The sequence below is a fragment of the Erinaceus europaeus genome, chromosome X, assembly GCF_950295315.1.
Source record: "Erinaceus europaeus chromosome X, mEriEur2.1, whole genome shotgun sequence".
NCBI classification, from domain to species: Eukaryota; Metazoa; Chordata; class Mammalia; order Eulipotyphla; family Erinaceidae; genus Erinaceus; species Erinaceus europaeus.
The window spans coordinates 48,109,228-48,124,444 of NC_080185.1; the positions used below are offsets into that span (position 1 = coordinate 48,109,228).

A 15,217-nucleotide genomic window follows, 5' to 3' on the forward strand; every position below is an offset into this window, starting at 1 on the left:
TTATACCATCTGCTACAAATAGAAATTTTCTATTTTGACGGTAACAAAGGACAAATAAGCAATATAGATACATCCAATTGGCAAGAAAGTAAATGCAAATAAGAGAACAAGCTTCTCTTAGATAAAATGCTGTGTCTACTGAATGCTAGAACTATACTAAATAACACTCCAACAGCGTTTTTTTTTTTTCTTTTCTCCTGGGTTATTGCTGAAGCTGGGTGCCTGCACTACGAATCCACTGCTCCTGGAGGCTATTTTTCCCTTTTCGTTGCTCTTGTTGTTTATCGTTGTTGTTGTTATTATTGCTGTCGATGTTGCAGGATAGGACATAGAGAAATAGAGAGAGATGGGGAAGACAGAGAGGGGAAGAGAAAGACAGACACCTGCAGATCTGCTTCACAGCCTGTGAAGCGACACCCCTACAAGTGGGAAGCCGGGGGCCCAAACCGGGATCCTTAAGCTGGTTGGTCAGTGCGCTTTCACCACATGGCTTAACCCGCTGCGCTACCTCCGGGCACCCAACAGCCGATGCTTTTAAAAGAAGAATTCATGGTCCTTATCACAAGAATGCTTATATTAATAGACAATCTACATGATCCTACTTTTCCATCCTCAGAGTTCTATATAGAATTAAAATCCAAAAGGGAGAAAATAATTACACGGGGAACAAAGTAGCAAACTGCCCTTAGGAAAAATACTGAGAATAGACATTATGTTGACAAATTGTCACTTACCCATATGGCCTTCTAAGATATGCTTCTAGCCTGCAGTATTTTAAGAAAATATGCTTTAATAGAATCTGTTCAAGATTCTATACCATATCTTTTTTTTTTCTTCTTCAGTATAATGTGTGTGCAGATGAAAGGGGCTAGGGAGTAACTAAGTAATGTCTATCATGCATTAAAATAGTACAATTACCATCATAACTCATTCACAACGTTAGCTGGTCATCCACATTTCTGAGGTAAAATATATCTATTTTCATTTCAAACCCAGGCCAATTTCTGGAATCTGTGGACAAGAACGTATGTATGGCAACATATTTTGTACTTCCATGTCATATCACACACATATTTCATGATCAAATATCTTGTTCAATGGTTTCAGTAAACGTGACAGTAGAAAAAAAAAACATTAATTTTGGGTCCCAGGAGGTGCCATACCTGGATGAGTGCATGTACTACACAGTGCTAACTGACCTGGGTTCAATTCCTTGTTCCCCACCTGCAGTGAGTAAGCTTCATGAGTGGTGAAACAGTACTACAGATAACTCTCTCTCCCTATCTGTCCCTCCCCTCTCAATTTGTCTCTGTCACTATGCAAAAGAAACAAGTCAATTCAAAATATATTTTAGGGAGTTGGGCGTAGCGCAGCGGGTTAAGCGCACGTGGCACAAAGCTCAAGGACCGCCTAAGGATCCTGGTACCAACCCCAGCTCCCCACCTGCAGGGGAGTCGCTTCACATGCGGTGAAGCAGGTCTGCAGGTGTCTTTCTCTCACCTTGTTTTCCCCTCCTCTCTTCACTTCTCTCTGTCCTACCTAACAATAACAACATTAATAACAACAATAACTACAACTACAACAACAACAAACAAGGGCAACAAAAGGGAAAATAAATAAATATAAAAATATTTAAATATATTATAAAGAAACAAAAAGAGAAGAATATATATTAAAACAAAAACATTTATTTCAAAAATAATATTCTATACTTAGAAGTCTAATATGTCCTTGTTAATTGTCAGGGAATATGTAAATTTTCCTCTAGGTTTTTCATATCAGCTACAAGGACTTACTCATTTAGATATGTGTTATGATTATTATTTTTTTACATTACCTTACTACTTTTGAAAATGGTAAGAGAATATGGTGTAAGTTCTCTACTTCCTTTTACATGTTGACTTATTATCGGAACATGGACAGGATATGAGTTTATAAGTGTAATACTCTTTTTGGCAGGAAGCCCTAAATAGTTCCTAGGAAGACAACTTTACCATCCACAAAGTTAATACAAACCGTGAGCTCTTTCTTAAAAATAATTTTTATTTAACTTATTACATATTTATCTATCCCCAAAACTAATCTTTTTAGTCTAAATTAATTTTTCTTTTTTTGCGTCCAAGGTTTTTTCTGGGACTCGGTGCCTGTACCACAGAAACACTGCTCTTGGATGCTGTTTTTTCCTCTTTTGTTGCCTGTTTTTTCCTCTTTTGTTGTTTTATCATTGTTGTGGTTATTATTATTTGTTGTTATTGACGTTGTTGTTGTTGTTGGATAGGACAGAGAGAATTCTAGAGAGGAGGGGAAGACAGAGAGGATGAAAGAAAGAGACACCTACAGACTTGCTTCACTGCCTGTGAAGTGACCCACCCCTGTAGGTAGAGAGCCAGGGGCTTGAACCAGGATCCTTAGGCTGGTCCTTGCCCTTCGAGCCATGTGTGTTTAACCTGCTGCACTACCGCCCAATCCCCTTCTAAATGAATTTTTCAGTCTATATTTTATCAGCAACATAAGGCAGCATATGGTGATACAGCTATAGCATTGAGTTTTCTTTTTTAATATTCATTTAAAATTTAGAATTAAAAGCAATTATTTGTATTTATTTATTGGATAGAGACAGTCAGATATTGAAAGGGATGGGAGAGATAGAGACACCTGCTTCACCACTCACAAAGCTTTCCTTTTACAGGTGGGGGCCAGGGACTCAAACCTGGGTTCTTTTGCACTGGTAACATGTGCACTCAACCAGGTGTACCACCACCCAGGCCCCTAGCATTAAGTTTTCTATTGCCCTTTTGTAGTTCTTACTTTGATTTACCTTTGGAGTGACTGAGGGAAATGTAATGGGAAATAGGTGAGGAGGGTATCAAGGTCTAAGTAGACACTGTTTCGTTAGGAACTTTATGGTGGTTTTTTTTTTTTTTTTTTTTTTTAGGTATTTCTACTTGCTTGCTGCATATAATGACTACCTGCAGACTATTGTGCACTTTTGCTTTCAGGTATATATTTTGCCCTAATTTATGGATAGATATATATATCTCCTATCTCATGGACCTGATTTATATCTAGGTTAGGTTTTGGGACTTTGTTAGGAAGTGAACCACCTGAAATGGAATTAGAGAATCCTATGAAAGGAAAGGTCTCATCTGAGTAATGAGGCTGAAGCAGGTTGACATTCCATGCCTGATGTCTCCGGACACAGTTTTCTAGAGCTTTTTCTAGTTCTAGAGAATTAGTGACTGACTTCATAGATAACTTGTGATATCTATGTTAGTGGGAATTTGACTATTCAAAGATACTATAAAGGAAAGAAAGAACCAGAAATGTGTCTTGAATTTAAATCTAAATTATAGGACTATAACTGGAAAATAAATTCTGTTAGCAGTATTCCAAAGCAGACTTATGTTAAACATAGGAAATGAAGAGTCTGGAGAAGGTAGTTTGTCAAGAAGCTAGCAGGAATGAGGAACAAATAAAGCACACATGGCCCAAAGCCTGCAAGATAATTATAACCTACTTGTCATCACATCAAAAGTAGAAAAAGAAATACTTCTCTCTCCTGTCATTAATTCTTAATGAACAATTTTCTTAGGAATTTAATTGTATCTTGTAATCATCATGACAATTTCATATCACACCAGCAATACTTACCGTACTTTACAGACTAGAGCACATAGTCTATGAGGGGTTAATATAAATTTCCTATAGCTACAGAGCTAGTAATAATGGTGATAGTAACATAATAACTATGAAATTTATTGGGTACCTGCTATTAACCTGGTGAACACAGGTTACGAAGCTGCTTGACTTGTACTTACTGTCCCATTCGTCACTTTTCTTATGCAGGGTCAAAGGACCTAGGAATTATGTACCCTCCTGCATGCAGGAATAGTCCACAGCATGACTTTCCCAGATTTGGGGAGGGATTCACTTTTGCACTGCTCGATGCCCAAGTTGGTCAAGGAGAAGCCCAATGGGTCACTTGCCAGTGCTGTAGGCAGCAGAGCAAGGGTTGGTACCACATGCTCAGTGCCGAAAAAAGCAGCTTGCTGGAAGTAGTGGCTAGTAGATCTAAAACATCTCAGAGTTTACTGCTTCATTTACTTTGCATGGTTACTGTATACATGGGCCAGCTTCAGGGGGAGGAAATGTGAATTTAGACTTAGGCAAACCAGGGTTCAGAATCCCAGCTCTGTCACTAACTATCTGAACTCCTAGAAGCTCACATAAGCCTTCTTGGCTTTTTTCTTACATTAAACGGAATCAGTAACTATTTCATTGATTGCTGACAGCTGTGAGAATCAGAAGACAACTTTCTAAGTTCAGCCCATCGCCTTAAATAAGTAGATGTTCATTCAACAGCTATTGTCACAACTAAACACCTTTCACCTACCTAATGTCAAGCCACTTTCATGTTTTCAAATGACTGTGAGTAACTTGGATTTTTCCTTTTCAGTTAATAATTCTACATTTTTCTATACCATCTTCTAATTTCCCTTTACAAAATTCATGTTGCTTTATATCTGATTATTTATGCTGGCTCAAATGTTGGTTATGTCTATTTAAAACTGCCTAGATTGTCCTGGCTAGAATATGTAGATCATTATCTTTGCATTATGTGAAATTCAAAGCCATCTTCGTGCATCTGAAACAAGCTCACATTCTCTAAATGTACAAGACAGAAAACTATTTATTTGATATGTGTTATTTTTTTCTCTCTTATATTAACTAAAAATCTGCAACCACAAATACCTACTGTTAGTCATCATTACTTGTCATGTTTTGTTTCATTAAGTCATTGATAAAATTATTTTAAGTAGGTATTATGCTAAATGCCTATTGCATCTTTCAGGATAAGCATTTCTAAAATACCTCTTTTAGTTGTATGCTGAATTATTATGCTACTTTATGATGCCACCCTGAAATTCTAAGAGTAATCTTATCTCAAGTGCATATGACTGGATTAATTTTAAATCTTGATATGTAAAATACTATAATGAACTCGTGAAATATGGCTCCACTGATATAGTTAAGTAGCAAATTAAAATTAAAATATACTGTGTGTTTGCTGTGAATATTCAGTTTTAGGGGGGTAATACCAACTTTGTCCCCATGTAGTTGTACATATGTACACTCATGCTGGTAATGCAGAGCTCTAGCTGAATTTCAATGGAATCTGATGCACTTGTTAAAAATGATGAAGTCATCTCCTCTGCCTCATCTTGGGTGGAACTTGCAGGAACTTGCATCTTAAGTTAATTAATACAAAACCAGAAGGATGAATACCAGATCAACTCACCCATAGTTGAAACTTAAGAAAAAAGGACAGAAGGGGTGTTCGCATGGTAAAACTTGGACTGGGAGTGGTATCTTGCATCAAAACAAAAGTCTCTGGGAATAGAAAGGGTGAATTTGGTTGTCCTGGTGAATGGTGGTGGAAAAGGACCTAGGTTGGAGGTGACAGTATCTTGCAAACACCTATTACAGGAAAATGAGAAATTGTACCCATGTATCAGCAACTGTACTGTAATCCACTAACCTCCTAAAAAAGTGATAAAGGAGAGAGAGAAAGAGAGGGGGGTCTAGTTTATTCATATTCCCTGAAATTATTGGGTCATTCAAACTTTGTAAATATTGTAATACACATTAGCAGGTATAAAATACTTCTGTCTTTATTTTTTCCTTTACTCCCCAAATGAAAAAGTTTCATAATCAAAATTGAGCTTAGGACTTTTCTTAGACACTTGGAACAGAATGTATCAAATATTACAAATATTTCAGTAAAACAAGAATTGCAGGTGGTATTCAAATTTCCAGCTGAAGGTTTTAAAATACAAGGAGGAATAAGCCAATTAAAAATTCACATATATCCAATTTGAAATAAGAAACTCTCTTCCAACAAGTTCATATATAATCTTACCCATGACACAAAAACAACAAGTTTTGTTGCTCAATATTTTAGAATGACACAAACGGAATAAGGCAAAATGTGAATTAATTGCAATTTCCAGTGGAGGAAACACAGAACTATGGTGGTGGGAACGGTATGTAATTATACCCTTGTTATCTTATAATTTTGTAAATAAACATTAAATTGCTAATAAAAAGAAAAAATAAACATGAAAAATGAAAAATAATATAAAATAAAATCATTTTAAAGTAAAAAGAAAGTGAATTAACCCTTGTTTCTATTTTTCCAATGAAGTATCATTCTATCTGTAATCATGTTCTATTATTTTAATTAAGTCTGTGTCCTAGTAAAAATGTGTGCTTGTTTAGTATTAATTGCAATATCATTAAATGTCTTTTGTTTGTCAAAGACTAAAATTTGAAGAAAGCTTATCTAAACAGCAAGAAGATATTTAATATAAGTATTAGAAAAGTACTTTGATATAAAGTAGACATCACTTAAACACTATTGTTAACAAGAGATAAAAGTCACATAATTTAAATATTTATATCAATTTTTTAGATATACCAACCCTTAAAATATTTCTGTTGTGGACTGGGAGGTGGCACAATGGATAAAACATTGGACTTTCTAGCATGAGGTCCCAAGTTCAATTCCTGGCAGCACATGTACTAGAGTGATATCTGTTCTTTTTTCTCTCTCTCTCTCTCGTATCTTTCTCACTTTAATAAATAAAAAATATATAAAAAAGATTAAAAAATATTTCTATAGAAAAATTGACTGCTTTTCTGATAAGACCTTTAAATTACATCATAACTAGTTGATTCATAGTTGTGTTTTAAAATATTTTTCATGGATAAAACGAACATCCATAATTTAAGCTTCATTCTTCAATATTGTAAAATAAATGATTGGACACTGCACTCATTTACAAATTGTTCTAGGTAATGATGGTAGAGAAGACCTAGTGGGGGTTGTATTGTTATGTGGAAATCTGGAAAATGTTATGCATGTACAAACGATTGTATTTTACTGTTGACTGTAAAACATTAATCCCACAATAAAGAAATTAAAAAAAAATTGCTCTAGGAGTTTTACTTTCAGATTGGCACTATGATCTAATGATAAGGTACTCTATCCATGGTCAATGTAGTTTTTTTTTTTCACTATAGCTTTACATTTGATAGGGGAAAAAATAGTCTTTGGGGTGTTGCTTTTACTATAGCCTTCTTTTTATTTTTTTTAAAATTGTCTTTATTTATTGATAGAGATAGCCAGATACGGAGAGAGTAAGGGGAGATAGAGAGAGAAAGAAAGACACCGACAGTACTGTTTAACCACTCACAAGTCTCCCCCCCTTTACCCCCCGCCACAGGTGGGAACCAGAGGCTCGGAACCCAGGCCCTTGCACACTGTTACGTGTGCGCTTAACCAGGTGGCTACCACCTGGCCCCTACTATAGCCTTCTAAGAAAATGAATAGATCAACCAGAAAATATTAACAGAGTGACTCCCATGTCCAAAGTACTTGAATGTCAGGGTGTAAAGACACAAACTGCTTTTAAAAGAGATGATATCCAATACTGATATCATTAATTTCTTTAAAAAATATTCATTTGTTTATTTATTTACTTTGGAAAGAGAGAGAAAAGTTGAGAGGAAGGAGTGATAGGGAGACACCTGCATGATTGCATCACCACTCGTAAAGCTTCCCCCCTGCAGGTGGGGGCCAAGGGCTTGATCATGTCCTTGTGTACTACAATACAAAATACAAGTACTCCACTAGGTGCACCAACTCCCAGACCCTATAATTAATTTCTTACTTCACCGCTTTAAAGTTCTCTCTCTGATATAAAAGCTTCATTGATTATTCCATTCTTTATGTTTGTATAACTCTTATTGTTTAGATAATACTATTTAGCAGTCATAATATTCAGTCATTTTTATACAATTTAATCTTATCTTACCAATTATGAACACCCAACAGGTCAGAGATCTTGTCCAGTATTCATCTGAAAACATCACAATTCTTGGGACAGTACTGATTATGTTGTAGTTATACATAATTACATTCATTAGTAAGTCTAATATTCAAGAGTACATTATCAAGATACCTTAGTCCACTCATCATTGTGCACTCTATAGATAGAAATGGAAGGAAAAAAATAAATCCTGTGTACCACTGGCAATTGCTACTCTGGGTTCTTTTATTAGTCAAATGCTTACAACAAATTATGTGAAAACTTCTGAATAATTTACAGCAATCTAACAGCATCAATATTCTATGGTGGGTATTCTGATATGTTGATTGTAGTGTTAAGCTTCTTAAAAACTTTGTTATAGTGTTCTTAGTTCTAATTTACATTTAATGTATTACTAATGGGAAGAGTAAAAAGAAATGATTTTGGAATTTTTTTAATTAAAAAACTATTTTATGCTAAGACATATCATAAAGTATAATGAAGGTTGTTGTACCTTCTGCACCCCCAAAAAATTTTTGTCCATACTCCCAGAGGGATAAATGTTAGGGGAAGAGGACCAAAGGGCTCTGAACTCCAGTTCCATCAGGATCTGGAGAGAGAAGAGGGGAAAACCAAAAAAAAGACAGGGCACTTGAAAGTAGTGTATCCGTGACATAGAAAGGAAGAGAAGGTAGAACCATAGAAAAAATGGGCAAGTATTTATAAATATAAATAGATAGTTATGGAGATAATAGTCAACCCATATCTGTGATCTTGGGTGAACTACTGCAATTTCTAATGGAAGGAATGAGGATACAGAAAGGTGGGAAAGGTATGGGATTATACCCCTGTTGTCTAATAATTTTGTAACTCAACATTAAATCACTAATTAAAAAAGTATACTGAAGGCTGAATGCCTAGATCTGTATTATGCCAAATTCTTGTATCCAAATTGCTACTGATCTTCTTATGAAGGTTTTAGGGAGCTTTTCTAGTCTTTCTTCTTCCTTTAATTCATGAATGTAATTCTGCCCTAGGTAATTTCAGTCACATGTAGCAGAGGAAAAAAAAATGGGAATAATATAATTCAATGCCAGGTAATAATAACATTAAAGAATGATGTCAGAAAACAAACCATGAATTAAGAGTACAGAAACTTGTTAATTCTCTTTATCACATATATTTCATTTCTAGTACTGCCGTCTCTGGAAATCTTACATATAAATCAATTCCATACGTTTATTAATACTGAGAAGAGATTAACTTGATTCAATTTGTCTAGATCAAAGATAGAACAATAGATAGAATATCAAAGTTTTAGAGTTGTGATTTGGAAAATTTTTCACCACACAAGACCCAAACGCAGTAAAGAAACACTCTAGCATGGCAGGACTCTGTAGCCACCCAGTGGTAGTAGTAGCTCCTTACAGGTGTAATAGCAAACATCCAATGTATTTAAGTGTCTATAGGAATTCCTTTTTAGAAGAATTATGGTAAATATTTAAAACCCCTTTAATCAATATGTTGTTCAGACCATATCTATCCCAGCTTATTTTATTACTGATTATAAAGCATGGGAATCACATACCCATCAACTTTACTGTTATCAATGCTTACAAGTTTACAAGTGTCTCATAAAGTTGTTCAGCACTCCCATACATGTTTTCTTCTACCTGTCTTTCCCACATTCTAAATTCATCTCTATCTTCAGTGCTGAGTTGAAAGGTACTTTGTATACATTACAACACAAGCGAACTTACCCTTTCTCTGTTTTGCCTCAGTGAACATATAGCTTTCTCTGATGGATCTTTCTTAATGAAAGAAAAAAAAAAAGATGAAGCAGATCATTTCTCTTCCTCTTTGTCCCCCCCTCCCCTCTGAATTTCTATCTGTTCTATATAATAAAAATAGAAGAAGGAGAAGAAGAGGGAGGAGGAGGAGGAGGAGGAGAAGGAGGAGGAGGAGGAGGAGGAGGAGGAGGAGAAGGAGAAGAAGAAGAAGAAGAAGAAGAAGAAGAAGAAGAAGAAGAAGAAGAAGAAGAAGAAGAAGAAGAAGAAGAAGAAGAAAAAGAAGAAGAAAAATGGCCACCAAGAGCAGTGAATTCATAGTGCCAGCACCAAGCCCCAGATATCACCCTAGCGTCAAATAAGAAAGATAATAATAATAATAAATAGTTTTACTTTATTCATTCTTTTCCCTTTGTCCACCTTTCCTCAATGATAAGTGTTGGTGAAAATGTGAAGCCAAAGGATCTCTGGTACACTCTGTGTAGGAATGCACATTATGCAACCCTATGGAAATCAGTATGAAAAGTTCTTAAATAAAAATGTAAATATCATATGATTCAGCAATACCAGTCCATGGGATATATCCAAAGAATACAAGAAACACTAATTTAAAAAGGATATATGTGTACTCCTGTGTTCATGGTTATACTCAAAATATGGAAGAAACATAAATGTCCAGCAACAGATAAAAGGATGAATAATTTATGGGGTATATATTTAATGTAATATTACTCTGTAATTAAAATATGAAATGAAATAATTTAGAGGAAAATTAATAGAACTGTAGGTGATTTTATTAAATGGAATAAGTAAAGAGATAGAAGGCAACTACTAGATAGTTTCACTCACATGTGAAATATGGTTACCTAAAGCAAATGAACTTGCAAAAATAAAATATTAATCAAACTGCCTCTTAGATTTTGTGAGACCTGTGATGGTTGGGGTGAGGGACAGCAGGCCATGTGTGGAGAGCACAATGAGCCATACACACATGTACATGTGTTAAACTATGCCTCTGAAATCTCATAATTTTTATTATTTTATTTTATTTCTCTTTTTAATTTTTCTTTTTTAAAAATTTTATTTATTTATTAGATAGAGACAGAAAGAAATTGAAAGGGGAAGATAGAGGGGGAGAGAGACAGAGAGACACCTGCAGCCCTACTTCACCACTTGTGAAGCTTTTCACCCTGCAGCTGGGGACCAGGGGCTTGAACCCCAGTCCCTCGCACACTGTAATGTGTGTACTTAACCAGGTGCACCACCACCTGGTCTACTTCTCTTTTTAATCAGAGCACTTCTCATCTCTGATTATGGTAGTGCTAGTGATTGAACTTGAAACATTTGGTGCCTCAAGTATGAAAGCCATTTTACTTAACCATTATGCTATCTCTCTGACCCTCATAACTTTTAATCCACGGTTAAATCACTAATAATAAAAACAATTGAAATAAAAGCAGAAAGTTTTTCTATCCCTACCCTCATTTTGGGGTGGGATTATGGATTACTAGGTCCACATTTGAGCCCCCAGCCACCACATGGGAGCATCATGCAAAGATGAAGCTTCAGAAGTAATAAAGCAATACTATGGTCTCTCTCTCCCTCCTTGTCTTTCACTATTTATCTGAAAAAATAAGAGTAAGCAGGGAGTAGTAGAAACATGCAGGCATGAAACATCAACGAAGCTATGATGGCGTGAAAAAGAAGAAGGAGTAGGAGAAGGGGGGGGAGAAGGAGGAAGAAGAAAAAAGAATTAGAGATTATTGCTAGCCAGTAACATCAAGATCTGTTTGTCCACTGAAAAACTGGGTGACCCCTTAAAAGCATGAGGATTGCCAATACTCATCAAAATGAAAATTAAATTAAGACATCGAGAAACAACAACAATAATAGCGTGTTGTACTAAAACATTAGCACATCAAGTACCAAGATAAATTTTAAAGATAATTAAAATTAAAGTTCAGTAAAGACCAATTCATTTATGCTTTTATATCCGTGGGAACACAATGTGTTTTGATTAAATAATATTTTTAGATAAGTATGCATCAATTTTAAAAGGATTTTTCTTTGCAGAAATCTAGATATAAAATCTTCCAAAATAATAATGGAAGTGGGTCATTCGTCTTACTATTTCATCCAACCCAGTTCTGTCAATATGCAATGTCTTTCAAAGTAGTCAATTTTGGAGTACAATGAATGAGTTATACTATTTTAATAGTAATATAAATAATACTATTATATATATTTATTTATTTATTTTCCCCTTTGTTGCCCTTGTTTGTTTTATTGTTGTTGCAGTTATTATTATTGTTTTGATATCATTGTTGTTATGACAGAGAGAAATGAAGCGAGGAGGGGAAGACAGAGAGGGAGAGAGAAAGATAGACACCTGCAGACCTACTTCACTGCCTGTGAAGCGACTCCCCTCTAGGTGGGGAGTCGGGGACTCGAACCTGGATCCTCACGTCAACCCTTGTGCTTTGTGCCACCTGTGCTTAATCCACTGTGCCACCGCCCGACTCCTAAATAATACTATTTTGTTAAATACACACATATTTCAGAAATACCTGTCCTAGTTCTTAGAAGCAGAAACTGTAAGAAACAGAAGATGTGAAAAAAAATTTAGACTCTTCGAATTATGTGTTGATTTTTTTCCTTTATTTTGGGTTGAATATTACAACCATAAAGTTTTTTTTTCCAGGCTCTCAACTTTAAAACAACTCTGTAGTAAATTAGTCATTTATGAAGATATAAATATCTAATATGTGCTATAAAATAATTGGAAGATCAATATCTACTGTCTCATTTTTGTATTATTTTTAAATAAAAATTCTTCAAGAGAAAAATTCATAGGATTTTGATATTAACTAAGCATCTTCTATATATACTTCCTCTGACAAACATATATTGACATTCAGGTTATTACTGAGTACATATATCTTTGATGAGTTAAGAGTGCAACATTAATAAGAAAATAATAGCTTGGGCCAGGTGGTGGCACACCTGGTTAAGCACACACATTTATAGTGTGCAAGGTCCCAGGTTCAAGCCCCTGATCCCCACCTGAAGGGGGAAAGCTTCATAGGTGATGAAGCATGGCTGCAGATGTCTCTCTGTCTCTTTTCCTCTATATGTCCTCCTCCCCTCTCAATTTCTCTCTGTCGAGTAATAAAGAAAGAAAGAGAGAAAGAAAATAATAGCTTATGTTTAGCATATGCTATATGCTAGTAGTTAATTTTATAGGATTAAATAGCAATTTTTCTGTGGCAAGTCCATAGTAATAGTACATTAGGGACCTTGCATAACTATGTAAACTCTCTAAGACTCATTTACCAACTCATTATCAATGGTATTAATAGCCATTTTCATTAGGATACTTCGTATAATGTCCAGTATATTTCCTGGCACTGAGTAGATGTTTAATAAACGATCATTTATATTACCACTATATATATATATATATGATATCTCTCATTTGATGGGAAACCTTTTCACAGGTCCTTTGAATGTAGGAAAACATGATTTATTTACATGTATTGCTACATTTACATTCCAATGAAGCATCACTCTAGAAAAATTGAAAATAACAACAACAACAAAACATATGGGGAAAGATGCCATCGGAAATGGGAAGAGTATTATTAGAAAATAATACCAAAAAGTATCAAGATTGAGCTTACTTTGAACTTGATAGTCTGTCTTTTATGATGCTCAGTTCTTTTTTTTTTTTTTGGTACTATTCCCTGTTCTCATTCATTGACACTTTCAGAGAAATAATAGAACAGCTATAAAATGTTGGTGCTCATTTTACTTCTCAGCACGTATGGCTTATCAGCAATGTCACTGAGATATTGAGGTTTTTATAGGGACTTTTTTTGAAAAAAATCTTTAACCTTTATTTCTTAGCTTCCCTTTTTAGTCTGCTGAGTGGTTTGTGACAACGAGCAAATGATCTGACCAGTTTTCTCTTCTTGGTTTCATTTTACTTTTCATCAGTGAATTTGCAAAGCCTGATCATTTATAAAAATGCTTCTATAGGGACTTGGTGGTGGTGCATCTGGTTGAGAGCACATGTTACAATGCTCAAGGACCCAGGTTCGAGCCCCCAGTCCCCACTTGCAAGGGGAAAGCTTTGCAAGTGGTGAAGCGGGTTGGAGGTGTCTCTCTGTCTCTTCCCCCTCTCTCTCCCCCTTCTTCTCAACTTCTAGCTGTCTCTATCCAATAAATAAATAAAGGTAATAAAAATTTTTAAAAAATGCTTCTATACCCCTCTTATCCTATGGTTTGTCAGTGTTTCCTTATTATAAATTAAAAAATGCTTCTATAAAGCTTTTATATATAAATAACATATACTTATTTGCAGAGCCCTAACCTTTCAAATGTATTTTTTCCATGCTTTGTCCATTACTTCTAATCATTCTGCCTCCCAGCAGAACAGTTTTTCCTTGAAATATGCAAATGTGCAACTTTATAGCATTCCTTACGTCTGATTCTGTGCTCATCTGGAACAACAACTCACTAGATATACTCATCTCCTTTTAATTTTCACAACACAGAAGAATTTATTGTTTTAATGTCATGTCTTATGTAGAAAACTCTATCATTGCTAATGTCTGCCCATATGCCTTTCACTTCTCCAGACTTCACCATCCAGAAAAGCTTTACATCTTCAAGTACTACCCTAATTCTACTTTTTTTAAAATAGAGCCTATCCTAGCATATATTCCCAGCCTGTGGCATAGTTATTCATTGGTATTTTAAACTACCATGACACCAACCTGACTTCCCTCACCACAGACCTCGCCAGTATGTCCTGGAACCCCACCACCCCAGAGCACTACCCCACTAGGGAAAGAAAGAGACAGGTTGGGGGTATGAATCGACCTGTCAATGCCCATGTCCAGTGGAGAGGCAATTACAGAAGTCAGACCTCCCACCTTCTGCACCCCATAAAGATCTTTGGTCCATACAGGCTGAGGGTGTGGGTTGACCTGTCAATTCCCATGTCCAGCAGAGAAACAATTACAGAAGCCAGACCTCCCACCTTCTGTACCCCATAGAGATCTTTGGTTCATACTCCCAGAGGGATAGAGAATAGGGAATCTTCCAATAGAGGGGATAGGATATGGAACTCTGGTGATGAGAATTGTATGGAATTGTACAATTCTCTTATCCCACAATCTTGTTGGTCATTATTAAGTCACTTATAAAAACAGAGAGAAAGAAAAAAAGATTAAAAAAGGAGCAAAGATATCATGCATAAGGCACACTATATCATGTTGTTTAATACTCAATTCTGTACCCCTTTCATGGATTTTTATTATGTATTATTACTTTAACAAAATGAAAATCAAACTAGTTGTTAATAAAACATATAACTATATGTTAAAACTATAAGTTAAAAAGTAAAATAGTGGAATTGTCTATCGATACACTTAATATTTTACTTTTATTATAGTCTATGTTTTAATTGAATTAATTTAGTAATCTAGAATAAAGAACTCTGTAGTAATTGACACTCAGATATATAACAGAAAACTCATAATGAAATTTTTTTTC

The 15,217-nt window shown here is 35.2% G+C and overlaps 1 protein-coding gene and 1 non-coding gene across 2 annotated transcripts in view; both read right to left on the reverse strand.

The window, feature by feature from the left end:
* HTR2C (5-hydroxytryptamine receptor 2C) overlaps positions 1 to 15,217 on the reverse strand; it is a 263,732-nt gene that overhangs the window by 234,025 nt on the left and 14,490 nt on the right. The window lies entirely within an intron of this gene.
* LOC132536077 (small nucleolar RNA SNORA35) lies at positions 3,865 to 3,994 on the reverse strand. Its single transcript, XR_009547758.1, has one exon. It is a non-coding gene; the product is annotated as a small nucleolar RNA SNORA35 (small nucleolar RNA).